Source organism: Apostichopus japonicus, chromosome 9 (genome assembly GCF_037975245.1).
Source record: "Apostichopus japonicus isolate 1M-3 chromosome 9, ASM3797524v1, whole genome shotgun sequence".
Classification (NCBI taxonomy): Eukaryota; Metazoa; Echinodermata; class Holothuroidea; order Aspidochirotida; family Stichopodidae; genus Apostichopus; species Apostichopus japonicus.
The window spans coordinates 8,320,700-8,338,564 of NC_092569.1; the positions used below are offsets into that span (position 1 = coordinate 8,320,700).

General features: G+C 41.0%; 1 long non-coding RNA gene across 1 annotated transcript; it reads right to left on the bottom strand.

Moving 5' to 3' along the window:
• Window positions 1-256: 256 nt before the first annotated feature.
• LOC139973596 (uncharacterized) lies at window positions 257-9,307 on the bottom strand. The gene is made up of 2 exons (XR_011795264.1): window positions 8,399-9,307; window positions 257-1,229 (listed from the first exon to the last, which is right to left on the bottom strand). It is a non-coding gene; the product is annotated as an uncharacterized lncRNA (long non-coding RNA).
• Window positions 9,308-17,865: the final 8,558 nt, after the last annotated feature.

A 17,865-nucleotide genomic window follows, 5' to 3' on the forward strand; every position in this document is an offset into this window, starting at 1 on the left:
GCACATTCGATAGATCGATACTGCACATTCGATTAGTCGATAACGCACATCGATTGATCGGTACCGCACATTCGATTGATCGATACTGTAATATTGTGACGAGCCCGGCTCCTCCGATAGTAATATTATATCGGGACTCGCGATAGAAAGGTACTGGGATATCTTGATGCCGTTTTTATGCTTCTTCAGGAGATGTCTCGAACGGAAGAAAACAATGACTTCACACAAAAAACAATTTGACGAGATAGGATTTGATTTAATGATTCGGTATAATTTCTTCTCTGTCGATTCTCTTTACAAATAAAACTAAATTACAATGATTTGACTTGACTTGACTCCGTCAATTAAACAATTAGAAAGAGTGATGAAATGGTGACGAAGCAACGAACTGATCACGGAGCGCTGACGGAGTGATAAATTTCTGACCTCCTTTTTCTTTTAAACCTTACTTCCATAAAATCTCACTGCGCACAATCAGTAGGCAGCCAATGACCTGACCATCCTGTATTAACTTAACGATATAAAAATAAGTGCACTGGCACTGATCTGCCCTGATTGGTTGGGAGTTTGGAAGTCCATCCCCTTTCTATGGAAACTTCCATACCACGTGAGAGAACCTTCTCGAATGTTCCACAGACATAATGGAATCTATTTTGGGAAAAGGCCCTGTACCAAGATTCAATAAGATAGTTAAAAACTTCTCGTGGGAAAACTGAATCCATGACCTAGATAAATACATAAGAGGCCTGTAAGGTATCTCGATGGAGTTTTTCGGTAACATCAAAGAGGCAGCATTACTATTTCATAACATCCCCCTCAATCTTTTAAAATTTTTGGATACTCCAAAATTTTAACATCATACTGCTTTAACTTATCATTATCTCAAGAAGGTAGAGTACTGTAAGCACATTCACTAATATTCATTGACTTCAATAAATGGTCTTCATATATCTCAAAGGGTAACATCTTGGTTACGAATTATTAAAATGATCATGTTATATACATTGACACTATCTCCATGAAAATTTTTTGTGTACCTCTTCAATATAGATGACATCATATGATGTAATCTAAAAAAAATATCATTAAGATATCTTAAAGTTACATGACACAGCAAAATATGCAGTATCTCTTACAAAATACATTTATGCATTTCATACATCAATAATACATTTATATCAAAAGTGAAATCATGCCGTGATTTGGGGAGAGATCAGAGAATACTAGACCTAGTTATCTTTTTAACTGAACAGAACACACCTCAGCGTTCCATAAAAAATTTTGTATAAAAAAAGAACCTTAAAATATTACAAACTCATTTACAAGGTACCTCCTCTTTAATGAAGGCATAGTTTCAAAACTGCTTTGAAACCTTGTGAATCATATACATTCACCTCATGAAAATCAAGAAAATGTGACTCGATAGCATGGTGACCCTAGGTATGCACTCCGAAATGATCTAGTAAAGTACCAAAGTACTAGATATTCGATACCATAAAAGAGACCCCATAGACTACGACATCAACAAATCTTTCTTCAAATTTACATATTACTTAACACCTTGTCTTTACAACTTCATGATGAAATTTACTTTTGCATGAATATTTGAGGAAAAGAAAATATATACATAAGTTCCTCAAAAGATCTATACTTTCGTTTGCTTCGATAACTGTTGCTGTAAGCAAAAGTTGCACATCTTCAATGCTGTCTCTGAATAGCCTTCAATATAACAAAAATAATGCAATGTAAATATCCTTAAAATATTTCTCAATATATGAAAACCCATGTTGCTAATATTCCGGATAGGTTCTAATTGCCGGGTAAACGTTTGAACGAATTCATAAGGAGAAATAAGGTATACTCATTACACATTTGTTATAAAAGATGAAACTAGGTCACTTATTGGTGTTTAACAATAAAGCTTATATTGTTACACCATACAGTACGACTTCCACTTAAAAGGTATGCAGGTAATTGCAATGACGCATTCCATTCATACAATCGTGGGTAAAACACCTGTTCATCTGAACTTAAAGCAATATGCAGTTATACATATTAACCATATAATGTTTGCAACATCCTGCCTGGACTGCCTGTAATGTTCAATCCCTTTTCATGGAGAAAATTCATTATTTCCTCTGTGTTGGAATATTTTCCTACATTCCACCAAAAATCATGACTCTTAAAGCCTGATGGAAAACATGGTGTCTGATAGGTGACCAGAACCTGTAATTCACCCAATTTGTATCGAGCACGTTGGACTTTCATGTCTCCTTGTGGAGCATTTGCAAAAACTTTCTTTTGCCTTAATATGCTATCTTTAATGGAAGGATATGGAATTGCTAATCCTTCATTATGTGCTCTATTCTCTAGAAAGGATGCAACATTCATTGGCTTAGTGGTCATAAGACACATGATGTGATCTGAAGTTACCCCTGGCAAAATGTTACCAAACTCATCATGAAACTCAATATGTGCATCTTGCATGACATTAACATTTTCTGCATTAGAAGTGTTACTACTCAAAACATTTCGCATTCGTGCAAGCTTTTCACTTGATGAACCCTTTGTTTTCAAGACCTGACGCAATTTCTGAATGTTGGTGATATTCTTAGTTTCAGAAGATGCTCTTACAAAACATGGTTTAAGCCTGTTATAATTGAATACATCACTAAGAATTTCTCCTTTGAGAGTGGCCAACAAATAATGAGTCCTATCCAAAACTTGATGGATCACTAGTGGTCCACACCATTCTGCAGCAATTTTGCGAGAGTTCGCAGTCAAGGAGGAAGACGTTGGCTTATATAGATACACTAATTGACCCGTTGAATAAATTGCACCTTTGTCCAGTTTTGCACTTATCTTAACATTTTGAGCATCTTGTTGCTTCTTTTGTAAGACTAACATTACCCTTGACAAATGATCAAATCGTTTCTTTAACAATGCAGCATATTCTCCATGAGATTGTGATAATCCTGCCATTGGATTGAACGATAAATTTGTAAGATTTGGCGGCTTACGTCCAAATGCAAGTTCAAATGGGCTATAGTTACCCAACTGAGGAGAGGAAAATGTGTTATATGCATAGGCTGATGTTGGGACAAATCGTACCCAATCCGTACCAAACTGATTTAAGTTCACTTTGAGGAAATTTGAAAGAGTCTGAATGTGTCTTTCAACCTGTAAGCTTCCATGATTGCTTACACTGATGAACTTTTGTTCAATGCCTAAAGCTTTACTTAAGAGCTCCACTAATTTTCCTGTAAGAGAAGCTGCCGCATCACTTATGATACAAGACGGTGGACCAAAAGTTGTGACTACCCTCTGCAATAATGCTTCACATATCGTTTCAGCATCAAGAGTCTTAAGAGAAACACATACAACAAATCTAGTGATCTCATCACAAACAACCATCAAATGTTTAAATCCTGTAGCCGTTGTGGGCATAGTCTTGAAATCCAGACTAAGTCTGTCAAAAGGACGATAAGAATCAGGAATGCGAGCATGATATTGTCTCAATTTGTCCGGTTTCTTACGGAATTCTTGACAACGGAGACATGCCTGAATATAATTACTGATGCGTTGAAACATATTGCGCAGATAGAAATGCTGTCTAATGGTCAAATATGTACGCATTACACCCTGATGATTACTTAACAAGTCATCATGATAACGAGATATTATCTGTTCTACCATAGTCTCAGGTACGACTAACTGAAGAGTCATCTTAGCATCTTTAGTCTCATGCAAAAATATCCTGAATAACAAACTATTACACAACAAATAATCCTCTGCTTGAGAACGAACAGTTCTAGCATGCTTAGCATTACCTGGAATAATGTCATGTGCAAGAAAATCATAAATTGGTTTGTAGTAAGGACAAGTTTGTTGTTGAATTTGCAACTCTTTTACATCAAACGGTAGATCATAGTTTTTGATCAGCTTTCCTTGAATTGCCTTCATGACTTTATTCAATTCCTTTTGTTTTGGAATGTGCCCTGTAACCAAATGATCAATGTTTGTTATGACTGGCTTTGGCTGAACAAATAATTCTGGTGGTGGTTCTCTGATTACCTCTTGCACTCTATGTCTACTCTGATCCACTAATCTTGGCTCTGAAGGTTGAGAAACACTTGTAAAATTTGGCACAACTAATATGTCAGGACTATATGTATGTCGATTTTCACTCGGCATAGTAATAATAGGCCTTTGAATATATGTTTCTCTCTTATCAGTAGAAATTACTGGTGTAGTCATCTTTTGTGACTCAGATTGTGGTCTCTGTGTAACATGCTCATTAGAATGTGTTGCCTTAGGAACGGATGTCCTTTTAACTCTATTTGTTGATACTTTGGCTGGGGAATCCTGCTTGGACTCCTTAATGACTTTATTCGGAAATAAATCTGGAACTTTGACTCCCATTGACCTTGCCATTGACCTTGTCATGATTGGATTAAATGTCTCCTTAGGTAGAGTTGAAAAATCCTCATAAGAACTGACCTCTTGAGCAACCTGATCTATTTCAGAGTGGAATTCCTGTGGTGCTCTAGACAAATAATCTGCCAAAACCAATTCTGAGCCTTTCTTATAACCAACCTGAAATGTAAATTCTGACAATTTGAACAGAAGTTTACGTAAGCGTGAAGTTGCTGGTTCTTGTTTTGATTTAAACAATTCAACAATGGCAGAGTGATCAACATATGCCTCAAATTCTACATTTTGCAATAAATGTTTGAATGCTGTCACATTAATAAATAGACCCATCATTTCTAATTCAGTTACACTATACCTCTGACATGCTGGTGGTAATATCTTAGAGTAATATGCAATAATATTCTCTTTGCCATTAACTCTTTGTGTCAAGTATGATCCTGTTGCTACTCTTGATGTGTCGCTATATAATACAAAACGACCATATTTCTGTGGCATATGCAATATAGGTGGATTACACAACAACTCTTTAATACTTTGAAATGCACACTGATGTTCCTCTGTCCATTTAAATACCTTTCTCTTACGACTCAACTGATGTAATGGTCTCAATAGTGCTTGAATATTTGGGAAAAACGAAGCCACATAATTAACTGCACCTACAAATCGTCTTACTGACTTAACATTGTGTGGTTTCGGTGTGTTCCTAATTGCTGCACATCTGTCATGCAAAGGTTGGATACAAGCCTCACCTTGTGGGGTTATTGAGAGCAAATGTCCCATATATCGGACTGAATTTTGAAAAATGCTACACTTTTTCGGAGAGATTTTCAATCCGTTGTCCATTAAAACCTTAAAAATTGCCTGTAGGTGTTGTTTGTGAGATCGTTTGTCTGCACTGTACACAATAATATCGTCATGATGAGCAATACAGAACTGATTTGAATTTGGGATCGTTGCCAAAATATCATTAATTTGCGACTGAAAGATCGCTGGAGATAAATTCAATCCCTGTGGTAAGCGTTTATAATAATAATGCTTTCCTCCATGAAATGAAGCAATACCTGTATATTGTTGTGCATGAACACTAAGTGGCAGACAGAAGAATGCAGACTTCAAGTCAAGAACACCCAAAATTTTGGCTCCAGAGTACCCTATGGTACGGATAGTCTCGTTCAGTAATGGAAATGGGTGATTGAGACGTTTTATTCTACTGTTCAAGTAGCGAAAATCTGTGACAACCCTTTTGTCTTTTGTTCCCTTCTTTGGAATGAGGAAAACCGGTGAGGTATAAGACTGATGTCCTACTGCTAAGATTCCTAATCGCACTAATTTGTCAAGCTCACTGGCGACAATGACTTTGTCCTCATCTGAAAGTCTATAGGGACGTATGTAAAATGGCTCATCATTAGTAAGAGTAATATCAGCCTCATAATTTGGACAGTGAGATAATTCACCATAAAGAGAAAATGCATCTCTATGTGAGTCTAGAAATTCATAAATGCTTTCTGTTTCTGAAGCATTCAGAATACTTTGTTCCAAATTAATGTTATCTCTCATGATTTCCTGTTCGGATTTGGAAACCAGGGGATCATCGGCTGTCAAATGTGGATATCGATGTAAATTATATCGTGTAATTGCATCACGATTCTCTTTGGAGTCTGAATTGGTTCGAAAAAGAGACGGTTTTTCGATGTCTCTCATGACATTGAGAAAATCTAAAGAATCAGTAGGTATGTCTTCTGTGACCGTAATGATATCTGCTAAATCTAAATGAGCCACTGTGCGAGAAGGATGCAGACAAAATTTCTGGTTACCCATGTTCCTTAGTAGAATCTTTGTTCTACCTTTATGCATTTTCACTAACATTCGTGAAGGACACATACGAGATATTAGAGGAAACGGTTTAATAACCACATCTGCATTTCGTGCATATAGTGGAAGACGTCCCTGTACAGTAATGTATCTTTGCTGACCTGGGTAAATAATAAATCTCTGCACTGGCCTAAGGAAAACTTTGGCTTGTTTAATTCTAAAACAGTTTGTGGTAAAGTCCAAAGATCCATTCAATTCCTTCAGAGTTTGACTACCTAATATTAAGTCAATACCTGTCAGGTTTGCAGCGATTAAAGCAGAAAGCTGAAATTCATGACCCTGAATTTTGACCTGAAATGTTATCGTGCTATACGCATGAATAAACTGACCATTACCCAACTTTAGGTTTACTACATCAACTGAGACTGGTTGTATGGAGGATAAATACTTTGAATTTTGCACTGTAGACGAAGAAATGATAGAGCGTGTCGCTCCACTATCAAACAACAATGAAATTCCTTTACCATCATGTAACGTACCTCTTACAAAATTACGTGTGTCCAGTTGAATATCCACACTACGGTCGTTCCCTGTATATCTAGAACTAGGAATATTACTATTCTTCCAAATATTATTTGTTTTACGTTTCGATCTTCCTTTACTTGGTACTTTGTCTGGAGTCACTGTATGATGAGTGCAATCATAAGTGCTCCCTACTGAAAATTCTGTGTTGGTACTCTCTTTACATTAGCCTCCATTTCATGGCTTAGGCGAATTTGACAATATTGTGCAAAATGACCTCGATTTTGGCAGTAATGACACGTGATTGAAGGATTAAAATATGGTAACCTTCTCCTGTTATCATTCCTACCTGTCCTAGGACCACGAGAATCACGAGAACTATATCTTTGCCTCATATCTTTTGGATTGTCTTGCGATTCTGATCTACGTGACTGATCAAACTTGGTTTCTAACTCCTGAATTTTGGTACACAACTCGTGTATCTCAGAAGATGCAGAAATAGGAGTCTGAACAGAAGACGCTTTGTCGTGCATTGCCATAAATAGTTCGGAAGAAACTGGGGGTTGACTTTCTATTTGTAAGTCAAAATAGCATTGTACTTTCATGACCAAATCTGCAATTGTTGCTTGTGGTGATGCAGACATTAACACTGCTGAACGACATTGCAAAGGCAGGGTCGAGATGAATTTATCTCTAATTTGGTCCTCGCCATAATTTAATTGTGCTGCAGCTTTGGAAATTTTGGCCAAATGAGCTTGAGCTGTATCACCTGGCGTATAGCTTAATGCGTGAAATGCCTGTGATTTAGCGTAGGAAGAAGTTCCTGGACTGAAACGAGCAAGGAATTGCTTGCGCAGATCAGCAATAGTTGAAAAATTTTTGTTCTCAATCCAGAGTCTGGCTTGGCCTTTTAGTGTTCGCTTAAATATGCGACATATTTCCTTTAATTCTTCCTCTACAGGGGTGGTTTGGGACGGCAATTTATGCACCTCTAAATAATCTTCAAATCCCAAATAATGAGCTTCGGCTAAATCTGCATCTATTACATCGCCCTGAAATCGTGATGGCAAAAAATCAGTGGGCCTATGTTTCTGCATAACATTAACAGAGGTCGAAGTTTCCTGTTCACTGACGGACATTATGCTGAATACGATTAGGCTAGTTATGAGTTTACAACATGAGCTTATACTAATTTCAACACACTATCGACCGTTATTAAATACAAATAACAATATGCAATACATGGACACGATTAAAATAACTTATCGGTACACTCTGATCTCAAATAGGGGTTGGGATACAAATTGGCATGATTTCACTCACCCTTAAGTTTAACTAAGAACTGGTAGTGGAACTGCAAACGATGATTGAAGTCCCTCGGTCAGCAGTAGTAGTTGCGGCAGGTAGTAGCAGTAGCAGGTGGGCCTACATCTCGTATGGTGCAGATTCGTTCGCCGTTAACATCGGGTAGAGTCTAGGCTTAGATCGCGAAAATGTTCAGTTCTGATGTTTAGAGCTGTAGTATTCTAAGTACTAGTTGCGCGAATGTTCAAACGCGAACTGCATGCTGGGTTGATTAACGTTAGTGTACGATCAACGTTAGTGTGGTTCCTGCATCCGGTGTACAGACTTAGGCTAGTATAGGCTGACTTCCCTCGTAGAGTGTTTCAGTTAGGCTAGATCGTGAACATACGTTGTGTTCCTCGTTAGGTCTTCGGGCCAAAAAAATCCTCCTGTTCATTATTGATCGTAACGAACGAAAGTTGTGAAAAGTTCCGTTACCGTTTTGTTCCTGAAGAATGCCCCGCTCCTCCACCATGTAATATTGTGACGAGCCCGGCTCCTCCGATAGTAATATTATATCGGGACTCGCGATAGAAAGGTACTGGGATATCTTGATGCCGTTTTTATGCTTCTTCAGGAGATGTCTCGAACGGAAGAAAACAATGACTTCACACAAAAAACAATTTGACGAGATAGGATTTGATTTAATGATTCGGTATAATTTCTTCTCTGTCGATTCTCTTTACAAATAAAACTAAATTACAATGATTTGACTTGACTTGACTCCGTCAATTAAACAATTAGAAAGAGTGATGAAATGGTGACGAAGCAACGAACTGATCACGGAGCGCTGACGGAGTGATAAATTTCTGACCTCCTTTTTCTTTTAAACCTTACTTCCATAAAATCTCACTGCGCACAATCAGTAGGCAGCCAATGACCTGACCATCCTGTATTAACTTAACGATATAAAAATAAGTGCACTGGCACTGATCTGCCCTGATTGGTTGGGAGTTTGGAAGTCCATCCCCTTTCTATGGAAACTTCCATACCACGTGAGAGAACCTTCTCGAATGTTCCACAGACATAATGGAATCTATTTTGGGAAAAGGCCCTGTACCAAGATTCAATAAGATAGTTAAAAACTTCTCGTGGGAAAACTGAATCCATGACCTAGATAAATACATAAGAGGCCTGTAAGGTATCTCGATGGAGTTTTTCGGTAACATCAAAGAGGCAGCATTACTATTTCATAACAATACTGCGCTACCGATTTATCGGTACCGCACATTCGATTGATCGGTACCGCACATTTGATTGATCGATACCGCACATTCGATTTATCGATACTGCGCTATCGATTGATCGGTACCGCACATTCGATTGTTCGATACTGCGCTATAGATTTATCGGTACCGCACATTCGATTGATCGGTAACGCACATTCGATTGATCGATACCGCACATTCGATTAATCGGTACGGCACATTCGATTGACAAATACCGCACATTCGATAGATCGGTACCGCACATTCGATTGATTGGTACCGCACATTCGATTGATCGATACCATACATTCGATTGATCGGTACAGCACATTCGATTGATCGATACTGCGCTTGCGAATTATCGGTACCACGCATTCCATTGATCGGTACCGCACATTCGATTGATCGGTACCGCACATTCGATTGATCGGTAGCGCACATTCGATTGATCGGTAGCGCACATTCGATTGATCGATACCGCACATTCGATTGATCGATACCGCACTTCGATTGATCGATACTGCGCATTCGATTAGTCGATAACGCACATCGATTGATCGATACCGCACATTCGATCGATCGATACAGCACATTCGATTGATCGATACCGCACATTCGATATATCGATACTGCGCATTCGATTAGTCGATAACGCACATCGATTGATCGATACCGCACATTCGATCTTTCGATACAGCACATTCGATTGATCGATACCGCACATTCGATAGATCGATACCGCGCATTCAATTAGTCGATAACGCACATCGATTGATCGATACCGTACATTCCATTGATCGATACTGCGCTTTCGATTTATCAGTACCGCAGATTCGATTGATCGGTACCGCACATTCGATTGATCGATACCGCACAATCGATAGATCGATACTGCACATTCGATTAGTCGATAACGCACATCGATTGATCAATACCGCGCATTCGATTGATCGGTACCGCACATTCGATTGATCGATACCGCACATTCGATTGATCGATACCAAACTTTGGATAGTATCGATACTGCACATTCGATTAGTCAATAACTCACATCGATTGATCGATACCGCGCATTCGATTGATCGGTACCGCACATTCGATTGATCGATACGGCACATTCGACTGATCGATACCGCACATTCGATTGATCGATACCGCACATTCGATTGATCGATACCGCACATCCGATTGATCGATACCGCACATTCGATTGATCGATACTGCGCTTTCGATTAGTCGATAACGCACATCGATTGACCGATACCGCACATTCTATTGATCGATACTGCGCTTTCGATTTATCGGTACCACGCATTCGATTGTTCGGTACTGCACATTCGATTGATCGGTACCGCACATTCGATTGATCGATAACGCACATTCGATTGATCGATGCTGCACTTTCGATTGATCGATACCGCACATTCGATTGATCGATAACGCACATTCGATTGATCGGTAACGCACATTCGATTGATCGGTACCACGCATTCGATTGATCGATACCAAACTTTGGATAGTATCGATACTGCACATTCGATTAGTCAATAACTCACATCGATTGATCGATACTGCGCATTCGATTGATCGGTACCGCACATTCGATTGATCTATACGGCAAATTCGATTGATCGGTACCGCACATTGAATTTCGATTGATCGATACCGCACATTCGATTGATCGATACCGCACATTCATTTGATCGATACCGTGCTTTCGATTGATCGATACCGCACATTCGATTGATCGATACCGCACATTCATTTGATCGATACCGTGCTTTCGATTGATCGATACCGCACATTCGATTGATCGATACCGCACATTCGATTGATCGATACTGAGCTTTCGATTTATCAGTACCGCAGATTCGATTGATCGGTACCGCACATTCGATTGTTCGGTACCGCGCATTCGATTAATCGGTACCGCACATTCGATTGATCGGTAACGCACATTCGATTGATCGATACGGCACATTCGACTGATCGATACCGCACATTCGATTGATCAATACCGCACATTCGATTGATCGATACCGAACATTGGATAGATCGATACTGCACATTCGATTAGTCGATAACGCACATCGATAAATCGATACCGCACATTCGAATGATCGATACTGCGCTTTCGATTTATCAGTAACGCAGATTCGATTGATCGGTACCGCACATTCGATTGATCGGTACCGCGCATTCGATTGATCGGTACCGCTTATTCGATTGATCGATAACGCACATTCGATTGATCGATACGGCACATTCGATTGATCGGTTCCGCAATTTCGATTGATCGATACTGCACATTCGATTGATCGATACCTCACATTCGATTGATCGATACCGCGCGTTCGATTGATCGATACAGCACATTCGATTGATCGATACCGCACATTCGATTGATCGGTAACAAATATTCGATTGATCGGTACGGCACATTCGATTTTCGGTATCTCATTCGATTGATCGATACCGCACATTCGATTGATCGATAACGCACATTCGATAGATCGATACTGCACATTCGATTAGTCGATAACGCACATCGATTGATCGGTACCGCACATTCGATTGATCGATACTGCGCTACCGATTTATCGGTACCGCACATTCGATTGATCGGTACCGCACATTTGATTGATCGATACCGCACATTCGATTTATCGATACTGCGCTATCGATTGATCGGTACCGCACATTCGATTGTTCGATACTGCGCTATAGATTTATCGGTACCGCACATTCGATTGATCGGTAACGCACATTCGATTGATCGATACCGCACATTCGATTAATCGGTACGGCACATTCGATTGACAAATACCGCACATTCGATAGATCGGTACCGCACATTCGATTGATTGGTACCGCACATTCGATTGATTGTTACCGCACATTCGATTGATCGATACTGCGCTATCGATTTATCGGTACCGCACATTCGATTGATGGGTACCGCACATTCGATTGATCGGTAGCGCTCATTCGATTGATCGATACCGCACATTCGATTGATCGGTACCGCACATTCGATAGATCGATACTACGCATTCCATTAGTCGATAACGCACATTCGATTGATCGATACCGCACATTCGATTGATCGATACCATACATTCGATTGATCGGTACAGCACATTCGATTGATCGATACTGCGCTTTCGAATTATCGGTACCACGCATTCGATTGATCGGTACCGCACATTCGATTGATCGGTACCGCACATTCGATTGATCGGTAGCGCACATTCGATTGATCGGTAGCGCACATTCGATTGATCGATACCGCACATTCGATTGATCGATACCGCACTTCGATTGATCGATACTGCGCATTCGATTAGTCGATAACGCACATCGATTGATCGATACCGCACATTCGATCGATCGATACAGCACATTCGATTGATCGATACCGCACATTCGATATATCGATACCGCACATTCGATTGATCGATACCAAACTTTGGATAGTATCGATACTGCACATTCGATTAGTCAATAACTCACATCGATTGATCGATACCGCGCATTCGATTGATCGGTACCGCACATTCGATTGATCTATACGGCAAATTCGATTGATCGGTACCGCACATTCGATTGATCGGTACCGCGCATTCGATTGATCGGTACCGCAGATTCGATTGATCGGTACCGCACATTCGATTGATCGGTACCGCGCATTCGATTAATCGGTACCGCACATTCGATTGATCGGTTCCGCAATTTCGATTGATCGATACTGCACATTCGATTGATCGATACCGCACATTCGATTGATCGGTAACACATATTCGATTGATCGGTACGGCACATTCGATTTTCGGTATCTCATTCGATTGATCGATACCGCACATTCGATTGATCGATAACGCACATTCGATAGATCGATACTGCACATTCGATTAGTCGATACTGCGCTACCGATTTATCGGTACCGCACATTCGATTGATCGGTACCGCACATTCGATTGATCGATACCGCACATTCGATTTATCGATACTGCGCTATCGATTGATCGGTACCGCACATTCGATTGATCGATACTGCGCTATCGATTTATCGGTACCGCACATTCGATTGATCGGTAACGCACATTCGATTGATCGATACCGCACATTCATTTGATCGATACCGTGCTTTCGATTGATCGATACCGCACATTCGATTGATCGATACCGCACATTCGATAGATCGATACTGCGCATTCGATTAGTCGATAACGCACATTCGATTGATCGATACCGCACATTCGATTGATCGATACCATACATTCGATTGATCGGTACAGCACATTCGATTGATCGATACTGCGCTTTCGAATTATCGGTACCACGCATTCGATTGATCGGTACCGCACATTCGACTGATCGGTACCGCACATTCGATTGATCGGTAGCGCACATTCGATTGATCGATACCGCACATTCGATCGATCGATACAGCACATTCGATTGATCGATACCGCACATTCGATAGATCGATACTGCGCATTCGATTAGTCGATAACGCACATCGATTGATCGATACCGCACATTCGATCTTTCGATACAGCACATCGATTGATCAATACCGCGCATTCGATTGATCGGTACCGCACATTCGATTGATCGATACCGCACATTCGATTGATCGATACCAAACTTTGGATAGTATCGATACATTCGATTAGTCAATAACTCACATCGATTGAACGATACCGCGCATTCGATTGATCAGTACCGCACATTCGATTGATCTATACGGCAAATTCGATTGATCGGTACCGCACATTCGATTGATCGATACCGCACATTCGATTGATCGATACCGCACATTCATTTGATCGATACCGTGCTTTCGATTGATCGATACCGCACATTCGATTGATCGATACCGCACATTCGATTGATCGATACTGCGCATTCGATTAGTCGATAACGCACATCGATTGATCGATACCGCACATTCGATTGATCGATACTGCGCTTTCGATTTATCGGTACCACGCATTCGATTGTTCGGTACTGCACATTCTACTGATCGGTACCGCACATTCGATTGATCGATTCTGCGCTTTCGATTGATCGGTACCGCCCATTCGATTGATCGATACCGCACATTCGACTGAACGATACCGCACATTCGATTGATCGATACCGCACATTCGATTGATCGATACCGAACATTGGATAGCTCGATACTGCACATTCGATTAGTCGATAACGCACATCGATAAATCGATACCGCACATTCGAATGATCGATACTGCGCTTTCGATTTATCAGTAACGCAGATTCGATTGATCGATAACGCACATTCGATAGATTGATACTGCACATTCGATTAGTCGATAACGCACATCGATTGATCGGTACCGCACATTCGATTGATCGATACCGCACATTCGATTTATCGATACTGCGCTTTCGATTGATCGATACCGCACATTCGATTGATCGATACTGCGCTATCGATTTATCGGTACCGCACATTCGATTGATCGGTAACGCACATTCGATTGATCGATACCGCACATTCGATTAATCGGTACGTCACATTCGATTGACAAATACCGCACATTCGATAGATCGGTACCGCACATTCGATTGATCGGTACCGCACATTCGATTGATTGTTACCGCACATTCGATTGATCGATACTGCGCTATCGATTTATCGGTACCGCACATTCGATTGATCGGTACCGCACATTCGATTGATCGATACCGCACATTCGATTGATCGGTACCGCACATTCGATAGATCGATACTGCGCATTCGATTAGTCGATAACGCACATTCCATTGATCGATACCGCACATTCGATTGATCGATACCATACATTCGATTGATCGGTACAGCACATTCGATTGATCGATACTGCGCTTTCGAATTATCGGTACCACGCATTCGATTGATCGGTACCGCACATTCGACTGATCGGTACCGCACATTCGATTGATCGGTACCGCACATTCGATTGATCGATATTGCACATTCGATTGATCGGTACCGCGCATTCGATTGATCGGTACCGCACATTCGATTGATCGGTACCGCACATTCGATTGATCGATACTGCGCTATCGATTTATCGGTACCGCACATTCGATTGATCGGTAGCGCACATTCGATTGATCGGTAGCGCACATTCGATCGATCGATACCGCACATTCGATTGATCGATACCGCACTTCGATAAATCGATACTGCGCATTCGATTAGTCGATAACGCACATGCGATTGATCGATACCGCACATTCGATAGATCGATACTGCGAATTCAATTAGTCGATAACGCACATCGATTGATCGATACCGCACATTCAATTGATCGATACTGCGCTTTCGATTTATCAGTACCGCAGATTCGATTGATCGGTTCCGCACATTCGATTGATCGATACCGCACAATCGATAGATCGATACTGCACATTCGATTAGTCGATAACGCACATCGAATGATCAATACCGCGCATTCGATTGATCGGTACCGCACATTCGATTGATCGGTACCGCACATTCGATTGATCGATACCGCACATTCGATTGATCGGTACCGCACATTCGATTGATCGGTACCGCACATCGATTAATCGATACCGCACATTCGATTGATCGATACTGCACATTCGATACCGCACATTCGATTGATCGGTACCGCACATTCGAATGATCGATACTGCGCTTTCGATTTATCAGTACCGCAGATTCGATTGATCGGTACCGCACATTCGATTGATCGGTACCGCGCATTCGATTGATCGGTTCCGCACATTCGATTGATCGGTACCGCACATTCGATTGATCGATACCGCACATTCGATTGATCGATACCGAACATTGGATAGTATCGATACTGCACATTCGATTAGTCAATAACTCACATCGATTGATCGATACCGCGCATTCGATTGATCGGTAAAGCACATTCGATTGATCGATACGGCAAATTTGATTGATCGATACCGCACATTCGATTGATCGATAACGCACATCGATTGATCGATACCGCACATTCGAATGATCGATACTGCGCATTCGATTTATCAGTACCGCAGATTCGATTGATCGGTACCGCACATTCGATTGATCGGTAGAGCACATTCGATTGATCAGTACCGCACATTCGATTGATCGATACCGCACATTCGATTGATCGATACCGAACTTTGGATAGTATCGATACTGCACATTCGATTAGTCAATAACTCACATCGATTGATCGATACCGCGCATTCGATTGATCGGTACCGCACATTCGATTGATCTATACGGCAAATTCGATTGATCGGTACCGCACATTCGATTGATCGATACCGCACATTCGATTGATCGATACCGCACATTCATTTGATCGATACCGTACTTTCGATTGATCGATACCGCACATTCGATTGATCGATACCGCACATTCGATTGATCGATACTGCGCATTCGATTAGTCGATAACGCACATCGATTGACCGATACCGCACATTCTATTGATCGATATGGCGCTTTCGATTTATCGGTACCACGCATTCGATTGTTCGGTACTGCACATTCGATTGATCGGTACCGCACATTCGATTGATCGATAACGCACATTCGATTGATCGATGCTGCACTTTCGATTGATCGATACCGCACATTCGATTGATCGATAACGCACATTCGATTGATCGGTAACGCACATTCGATTGATCGGTACGGCACATTCGATTTTCGGTATCACATTCGATTGATCGATACCGCACATTCGATTGATCGATAACGCACATTCGATAGATCGATACTGCACATTCGATTAGTCGATAACGAACATCGATTGATCGGTACCGCACATTCGATTGATCGATACCTCGCTATCGATTGATCGATACCGCACATTCGATTGATCGATACAACACATTCGATTGATCGGTACCGAAAATTCGATTGATCGGTACCGCACATACGATTGATCGGTAACGCACATTCGATTCATCGGTACTGCACTTTCGATTGACCGATACCGCACATTCGATAGATCGATACTGCGCATTCGATTAGTCGATAACGCACATTCGATAGATCGATACTGCACATTCGATTAGTCGATAACGAACATCGATTGATCGGTACCGCACATTCGATTGATCGATACCTCGCTATCGATTGATCGATACCGCACATTCGATTGATCGATACAACACATTCGATTGATCGGTACCGAACATTCGATTGATCGGTACCGCACATACGATTGATCGGTAACGCACATTCGATTCATCGATATCGCACATTCGATTAATCGGTACTGCACTTTCGATTGACCGATACCGCACATTCGATAGATCGATACTGCGCATTCGATTAGTCGATAACGCACATCGATTGATCGATACCGCACATTCGATTGATCGATACTGCGCTTTCGATTTATCGGTACCACGTATTCGATTGATCGGTACCGCACATTCGACTGATCGGTACCGCACATTCGATTGATCGATAACGCACATTCGATTTATCGGTACCGAACATTCGATTGATCGATACTGCGCATTCGATTAGTCGATAACGCACATCGAT